This window comes from Callithrix jacchus, chromosome 8 (genome assembly GCF_049354715.1).
Source record: "Callithrix jacchus isolate 240 chromosome 8, calJac240_pri, whole genome shotgun sequence".
Classification (NCBI taxonomy): Eukaryota; Metazoa; Chordata; class Mammalia; order Primates; family Cebidae; genus Callithrix; species Callithrix jacchus.
Genome location: NC_133509.1, coordinates 8,049,859 through 8,058,355, shown reverse-complemented (window position 1 = coordinate 8,058,355; position 8,497 = coordinate 8,049,859). Strand labels below are relative to the sequence as shown.

Genomic DNA, 8,497 nt, shown 5'->3' with positions numbered 1-8,497 from the left:
TTCCCATTCACGGAATTCGAGTACAGTAAAAGCCATCAGGATGACACACGCGAAAAACATTTAATTAAAGGCGATTTCCAAAGAGTGATCACGCCGAACTGCCGTTTCAGCGGGAGGGGGGCAGCGAGGGCTAGGACGAAAGGGAAGGGGATGAGGGCTGGGGGTCCGGACCTGCCGCTAAGCTCGGTGAGTTTGTGTGCGGGGAGCTTTTGGCTGCAAAGAGTATATTTAGACCCTGAGACGGTGGATTTGGAATGCGAGCGGGTTATGTAACAGGGTTAATCAGAAACACTGGAGAAAATCCCCTTCATGTGTTTCTGGGGCTTTTTTTTTAGGATTGGGGGGGACATAGTATTTACGAAGCCGCACTAATTTTTGGTTTGTGCTGCCACCCTTCTCCTTTTTGACCCCCACCCCCGACCCTGTGTGTTATTAACATCTTCAGGTGTCATTCTTGCCAGAAGGTGTTCTTGCAAGCGATCAGGGTGGCAGGCTGCAGAACCCACTAGCAAATCCGTAACTTGCTGTTCTTGCAAATTATGTAACGCTGGGGCATTCAGTGCCACCAGCCCCCTAGGCTCAGCAAAAAGGGACAGGGGCATAGTGGGAGTGGGATACATCTTGCACAGCTGACCTGCTGACCCATATCCCCTTCACCCCCACCCTGTGCCCCCCCAACTCATTTTTTGAACCAGCCCCTGTCTGTCCCTCCTAGAAGATTTAATGGGAGGGGGGTGGTAAGGCCCAAACACTCAACTCACATTCTGCACGCAGGCACTGGGTTATATAACAGTCTGAATGGAAAAAGGAAGGTCAGAGATGGAGGCATCCTTTAGCTAACACAGCAGTAGAATAGCTTCCAGAAATTATGTGCATTTGCAGACTTTAACCTCAGATGTAGCATCTGCTCCTCAGGGGTACCAATCTTTGCGTGTGTGAGCTAGGGAGAAAAAGAATGTGTAAGTATGCCTGGTAGTTGAGAGTGATTTGAAAATGGGAAATGTTTGGGTTTTCAGATGATGTAATGTAGTTGGCAGAATATGCAAGTCGGCTCCCAGAGTGTAAGCAGTAAGAAAATTGGAGCTGGCATCCAGTATTAATGTTGCATAAATTACAATATCGGAAAGAAATTAACCTACACACTAGGTGATTACGCCTTTTAAATACTTAAAACATAAAGGCACACAACTAGAAAGGAAAAGCAAACATCATCACCTTATAATTAGCATTTTCATCCTGCAGGAGGGTGGAGTGGAGTTCTTGTTATTGGGTGAAACGGGAAGCCTTCTGATTTGGGAGATGCTTCCCAAAAGGTAGCAGGTTCAGCTTCTAGCCAGTCGCTGTTTGAAGTCCACAGAAATTGTGGTCTGGATTATTATGACATTGCAGTGACCTCATGAGACACTACCTAGGTAGACTTGAGGCTACTGTTGAATTCCTCACTCATGGGAATCCAAGTGTGAATGCACTGTGTACCTTTATTGCCTGAGCTTACAGAATCAGATGTGTGACTTTATAATCTGAAAGATGACCTTCCCCTGTCCATAAAACTGTGCTGGGAACGTTAGCAGTTTTAACAAAACTCTTCCATTTTCTAGGTGATATTAATGATGTCCTGTGTCATTCAGTTCCATCTTTCCAACACAGTGAAAGAGAAAAAAAGAAAGGCAGGAAGCAACATGGGAAGTAGGAACGAAGCAGAAAAAAACCACAGAGAATCTTTAATTTGACAAGGCTTTCAGGGACTTCAGGGAGCCACGAGCGTCGTGACGTCACTGCTGTTAAAAACCCTTTTTCAGAATCTCGTTATGATGTGTGCATGCCGGCAGCTTACATGTTTTACTTCGCTCTAGTTATCTGCACACAGCTGTGGACCACAGAATTGGTTTGGAACACCGGTGCTGGAGGTTGAAGGCTTTTAGGGCTGGCAGACCTGAGGGCAAAATCGAAACCGAAAGATGGGATTAACAGTGCAAACCTCAGCTGGGTTGAGGTCGAACACCCTGGTAGCTCAGCTTAGATTGAGTTAAAATCCCTCAACAGGGCCCGTAGTTTATGTGTAGCCCTGAGGACTTCTGGACCCACATCAGGCTTTGACTTTGAAAGTGCGTGGCCTCTCTTGCCCCCTTTGGTTTTGGCCGATTCACTTTCTAGTAGGTGCTCTTACCTAGCAATTTAGCGCCCTTTCTAAAGATTGATTCTCAGATCAACTTTCCACGCATGGACCCGGCTTGCCACAGTGAACAAATGATGCCCCATAGTTTGAAAGAGCTACTGGCTGGGAGAAAATCCTTTGCCAGAGGGATAACATAATTATTTTTTTAAACTAAAGGACTTTAATTTTCCGGTAAATTGCTCATAAAAACATTTATAATAATACCCTTTAAAAATGTAATAGAATAATTTTAGAAAATGCATTTGATGATAGTTATGATAACTTCTGTTGCTTCCCCCTTATTTCTTAAAAAAGAATTGAATTATTAATTTAGAATTCAAGTCCTGAGTGGCTCAAAACATCTATAGGAGACTCTTTTAATGTGTCACCTGCTGGAATTTTCCAGTACCTACTGGCATTCTGAGGAGCCCTTGGCATTAGAAAACTCCTCTGTTTCTGAAACTGAAGTACAGAGCCTGCGTTAAAGCCCCTAACGATGAGACCCTTCAGCTTGTTTTCAAGGCAGCAGAGGTGGGGACTGTAGCACACACTCCCGGTTCCACTGTAGACTCATAAAGACCCAGAGAAATGTGAGAATGTTCATCGTAATACTTCACCTCCGGATGAAAATGTTCCGAGGATTTTTGGTAACAGCTGAATCACTTTTGGAAGCAAACTGCCCTCCCTCCAGAGCTAATCTTTGGAATTTGAGTGAGACAAGCCCGTGAGTTCTTTTCCTTGGACCTGTTACTTCTGAGTGAAGACACGTGTTTTCCTCCAGCTTCTCCCGTGTTTGCTTTTAGGAGTTTGCGGTACGATGTTGGAAGGACAGATGGAGTTGAGGTTATTAGGGGTTCGTGTGCTGTGGGCTCTTAAAGCATATGCCACGTGTTCTGAACTTAGTCTTCCTTTCCCCTTCATCTTTCTGGGCAACTTGATGAGTTGAGCTTCTTAGCTTATACTTCTGTCGAAGCAAAATGCATAACTATGTTTCCCAGGTGTCTGGGGAAAGAGCTGTAATGTGATTGCCATGTGTGCAAAAACAAATAAAAAAAAATTATAGGAAACACACCTCTCCTATTATGACATATCTGGCTGTTCACACTTAATGTCTTTACAAGCCAATACACAGGAACTTCGGGGTAGACATCATCTATTCCCTCCCAGATTCCTGGCCCATTCATCCCAGATTAGTGATACATTGTGCAGGAACAAGGAGAGTATTTTTTAAAGGCCTTCAGGTATTGGAGAGAATACTCCTGCAGAATTTGGAATACTTTTCTGAATATGAAGATTATCTTTTTTGCTCAGAATTTAGGAATAAAACTCTTTCTGTCTCTCCTTCTCTCTTCTGTCATTTTTTAGTGTTTTTTTTTCTAATTCATATAGGAAGTGTTGATTTAGAAATGAGCTGTTAATTTTTTCACCCATCTTTTTACACTGTATGTTAAAATAAAATTGTATCATTTAAAAATTAATGCTTCAAAGAAGAAAAGCCTGATGATCAGTGTTCAAGCATTGGTTAATACCCAGTAAACCGTGATTTTTGTCTAAGGGTGTGAGGACATTGCTGATGAATTGGTTTTTGTAACTAACAGTAGTAGATAAGCCCCCAAAATTTTTGTCCTTTCCTTGTTGAATAAGTTTTCTAAATGTCCTAGTCCCCTTTCCTACTCTAGAAAGAACACTGAGGAATGTAATTGATTCTTTCTCGGGGGTTTGAGAATCTTACGGTGCTACAAGGTCACCGTTCTGAGTATGAATTCCAGTTGTACATTATAGAACTGTAAATGGACACAGTGTCAGAGATTGGACTAAATCTATCTTGATCCCAGCCTGGGAATTGTTTTCTTTCTTTCTTTTTTTTGTTAAATCCTCAATATCAGTATGTTTTGTTATTTGCCTCCCTTGTTTTCTAAGTTGCAAGTAGCAAAACAGAAATTCAATTAGTTGATTCTAGTTGAGATTTTTACTTTATAGGAAAATTTCATCCAGACCCTAGGCTCTTCTTAATTCTTTCTCTGGAGTTAAAGAGGATGTAAAGTCATTCCTTTTCATTTCATTTTTTAATTTTTTTGAGATTAGTGATACATTGTGCAGGTGCACAGTGGATCCTGTGCTCCATTTATTCCTCCATTTGCCCCATTCTTCTCTTACAGGGATTTCTTTAGACAATCACCTTGATGCCTGTGCTCCAAAAGTAAAAGAAAAATGTGAGGATCTCCGCTCACTGCAACATCCACCTCCCCGGTTCAAGCAATTCTCTTGCCTCAGCCTCCCGGGTAGCTGGGACTACAGGCGCACACCACCATACCCAACTAATTTTTTTGTGTTTTAGTAGAGACAGGATTTCAGCATGTTGCCCAGTCTGGTTTCCGACTCCCGAGCTCAGGCAGTCCATCCCCCTCGGCCTCCTAAATAAAGTGCTGGGATCACAGGCGTGAACCACCATGCCTGGCGGTAAAGTCATTCTTGAATATTCAGGAAGGATATTGTATTTTCAAGTAAGTTATTTGCTGTATTAGGATAACACAATATAAGTTTCCCCCCATCTAATGGTAGATAGTCCTAACTGTTCCATAGATATATTGAAGGGATATCTTTAGCATGAGCCTCTTAAAGCCTGAAAGTTAGGAAACTCTAAGGTTAGAAGGAACAATTTCCAGAATGTCAATAAAGAACATTTAGATTGCCCCCCAGAAAAACCCCGTTTCCAAGCACAGGCTGTTTTCACTGGGCGAATATGGAAAGCATCCCTGGAACCACACCGTCAGAAGCTGGCTTTCTCAGGGCTGTCCCGCTTGACGTAATGATACGTTCTGCAGCAATATCTTCGATATTGCAGTGGTGGACATTCAGCTGGGGAGTCCTGGTGTGCTTTCGTGACAGCCCAATTATTAGTATTTTTCTTTTACTTTTGGAGCACAGGCATCAAGGTGATTGTCTAAAGAAATCCCTGTAAGAGAAGAATGGGGCAAATGGAGGAATAAATGGAGCACAGCTCATAGGGAAGGCAGGGCAGCGTTTTGCTCTGGCTCTTACATGCCAATGCTGAAAGGAATTATAGGTAACAATTCCCTTGTGTTGGTGCAAGAACAATTTTTTTTTTCTAACATATTTTTATGGCCTTCCCTGACATGTCATTATTACAGACTGTCTTATCATATTACATAGTATGGCACCTTAATAATGACATGGCGCTGTGGTTTCCTGGTGATTGTTTTGTCCACAGAGCTGGGGCCCCGGTGGTCCTCTGGGGAGCCCTGTGCAGCACCCACTGACAGCTGAGAGTCAGGTTTCACACACCCTTGGAGGTGGTGGAGGACTCCAGGCTGCCCCAGGTAGACTTTCTATACCACAGATGTTTTCTCTGAAACTCTGAGTCAGAGGGTGGAAATAAGTAGGAAATATTATGGTATAGAGGATTTACTGATAATCTCCAGCCTAGAATCATCTTAACAAGGTTATTGTGTTTTACTTTTGATGAAGAACTATATTTTTTTTTAGTTTTTTTTTTTTTTCCTTAAAGAGATAGACTCAAGGGCTCCTCCTGCCTCAGCCTTCTCAGTAGTCGAGACCACAAATGTGTACCACTGCACCTGGCTTGATTATGAACATGTTAAAGTTTCCCAGAACTTTAAGAAGCTTCTGCCTCCATGCACAGACCGTAATAGATAAGCTCTTCTAGGATGCAAGGAAGGGTGCCACTTAGTACAGGATCTTCAAGCCAGTGAAAGAAGCAGCACACTGTTAAAAATACCCAGCTTACTTTGGGGGAGGGCTTGGCTGAATGCTGATGAAGTTTATGGAATATGAATGTAGTGAAGTTGCTGTACGTGAGTGGTAGGCGTGTGTGAAAAAAGTAAGAAATAAAATTGTGTATAAATGACACTCTGAAACTTGATGGGTGTGCCTGTGATAAGAATGGTGATGTCGGGGTCTGTGCTTAATGGGGGAAAATAAACGGGCTTAACATCTGTATGTCAGGCTAGCCATGGGAGTAAAAATTACAGAATACAAAATCATCTGACATTTTTTTTATAAGCAAAGATTGCTACCAAGGATAACCAGGCAAAAATAGAGGTGAAACAGAATGAGGGGGAAATGAGGGAACCAACGTTTGATTCTACTATGAAGTATGGTAATCACTGCTTTAAGTATTCCAGACTATTAACTATTGTGCAGTTAGGTGGGGAATTCGTTATAGCGAAACAAAAGGCATAAATATGAATTTTAGGTTGTACGGCAGAAATCCTCTTGATCCCCAAAACATAAATGCATGTACTGAGAAGCCAAGCTGCACATGATGTAATTTTCTGGGTCTTATCCTGATTAACAGCCAACTGTATGCTTCTTTCCTGAAGGTGACTTTACAGTCTCTAGACCCAGACATTTCTCTCTGAAGTGGAGTGAAGGAAGGAGAACCACAAGCTAAAGTGTGTTTCACTGGGTGAAGTATTGTGGGGGGAAGATAAGAAGGGTGAAACAGGGGAACGGACTCGCGCCTGCAGAGATTAATGGTGCCTGTTTGGGGACTGAGGAGTGGGGGGCTGTGGATGAAGGCAGGGAATTTCTAGAGGGAAAAGAGACTTCTGTGCTAAAGAAAATGACATTAGCATTGACTCTGAAATGGCTGGGAATGTGACTTTCTAATTTTAAATTATCTTTAACAAGGGCAATGAAAAGAGGAAAAGTTGACTCTTTGAGAAGTTATGACGAACTTGTCGAGAATGCCAATTGACAGAGGCAGGTAAGGGAATACTTGGAAAAACAGCAGGAACAGGTCTGAAGGGCATGGTGAGCTGCCTTCCTAGGGTGTAAAGGGAATTGGCAGGCATATTTATTGGCTCTTCCAATTAGTTTTAAAGAAACCTGAAGAAATGGACAAAGACAGAGAAAAGGCAACCAGATGTGATTCTGCCTTTCGAGAAGCAAAGAGGCTCGTCTCATCGCATATGATCGATGCCAGTCCTGGGAAGGAGTGGCTGTGTGGAAATTAATGAATTTTCAACATCCAATCACAAAGGACACACATACATATTTAGCAAGTCTAAAACCTCTTAAATAAACTGCATTGCTTTTCGTTTTCACTCTCCAGTTATAAAACCAGTGGATGATGAAAAGGCCATGTTGACAATACAGCATGTGCTCCCAGTAACGTTTGTGCGACAGGGATATTAGATCTGAAAGGACAGGGCAACTGGGAAGGTGAACTGCCCGTAACTCTCAATTGTCCAGATAATGAAGCATTGGGAAAGCGAAGGCAAATGAAATAACCTGATCATCAAGAAATGATTCCTCTTTTAGTGCTCTTATTAGTTGACTGATGATGACAAGTGCGAAATGGCTGGAGTTGTATTTTACCGTTTCTGATGCTCATCGTGCGCTTTGGATGAGCACGTGTGTTCAGAAAGTGGGAAGTTTCAGTAGAGCAGGCCATTAACCTGGAAGCTGTAAAATTTGACAGTGTCAAGGATGATAGTCAAGGATTGGTGAGTTCTCTAGCATTCTTGAGGGCTCACAGGGAATCAGAAGGGGAACTGAAGCTACACTGAAAGAGCTCTTGAACCCTCTGGAGATGACATTTTAGTCTTGAACTTGGGGGTGTGTGTTAAATATATGACACTCACTCCTGATGCTACCACTTGGTCATATTTTATTAGACTAAAGTATGTTAAAGCCAGAAAGGGCTTTATAAATCAGCCAGCCTAGCCTGCCCTGTTTTAACTGATGCTGACAGACGTGATGTGTTCGAGAGCACATGCCTAGTAAGTAGCACGGCTGTGACTAGAACCCAGGTCTTGTCCTTTCTTACGTTTCTGTCACTTCTGTGCTGTGCCAGGATCCTCCGAAGTCCCAGTAACGAGGTATTAAGATGTGTGCAAGTTGATCGAGCGTTAGGCAGTAGATACGTGCGAAAGTAAGCATGGGTTATTTTGGCTACGCATTATTAGTGAAACATTGTCAGTAATTGTTGTTTTTTTAATCCCACTGGGCATTTTTATTATTAATTAAAAATCCATCAGCGAGCTTGTAGAAATGTCAGTAAAGCCATTCTATAGTGAAAATGGTGCCCAAGTCTCATGCTCTGATTTAATAGAAAGTAAAACTACTTTGACATTCTATTCATAGGTATGGAGTTGAGCATCTCATACTTAGTGCTCTCTGGAGCTAGACACAGCCGGGGGCCCACAGCGAGGGCGTGTGTCTGCAGCAAGCTTGTTTTCTCAAAGCAGAGGATTTAAGGCTGTGCCTTTTCTAGAGATGCTCCGGATCAGGTTTGTGAGTGGAATACTCTGTAGCCATTAAAAATCATATTGCAGTAGAAAAGTGTTTCTTGTC

The 8,497-nt window shown here is 42.5% G+C and overlaps 1 protein-coding gene and 1 long non-coding RNA gene across 3 annotated transcripts in view; both read left to right on the top strand.

The window, feature by feature from the left end:
• The window catches only part of RORA (RAR related orphan receptor A), a 763,546-nt gene that overhangs the window by 1,745 nt on the left and 753,304 nt on the right, over positions 1-8,497 (top strand). The gene's annotated exons all lie outside the window — the stretch shown is intronic.
• On the top strand, positions 19-3,226 carry LOC118145062 (uncharacterized). Its single transcript, XR_004730217.3, has 2 exons — positions 19-186; positions 1,599-3,226. It is a non-coding gene; the product is annotated as an uncharacterized LOC118145062 (long non-coding RNA).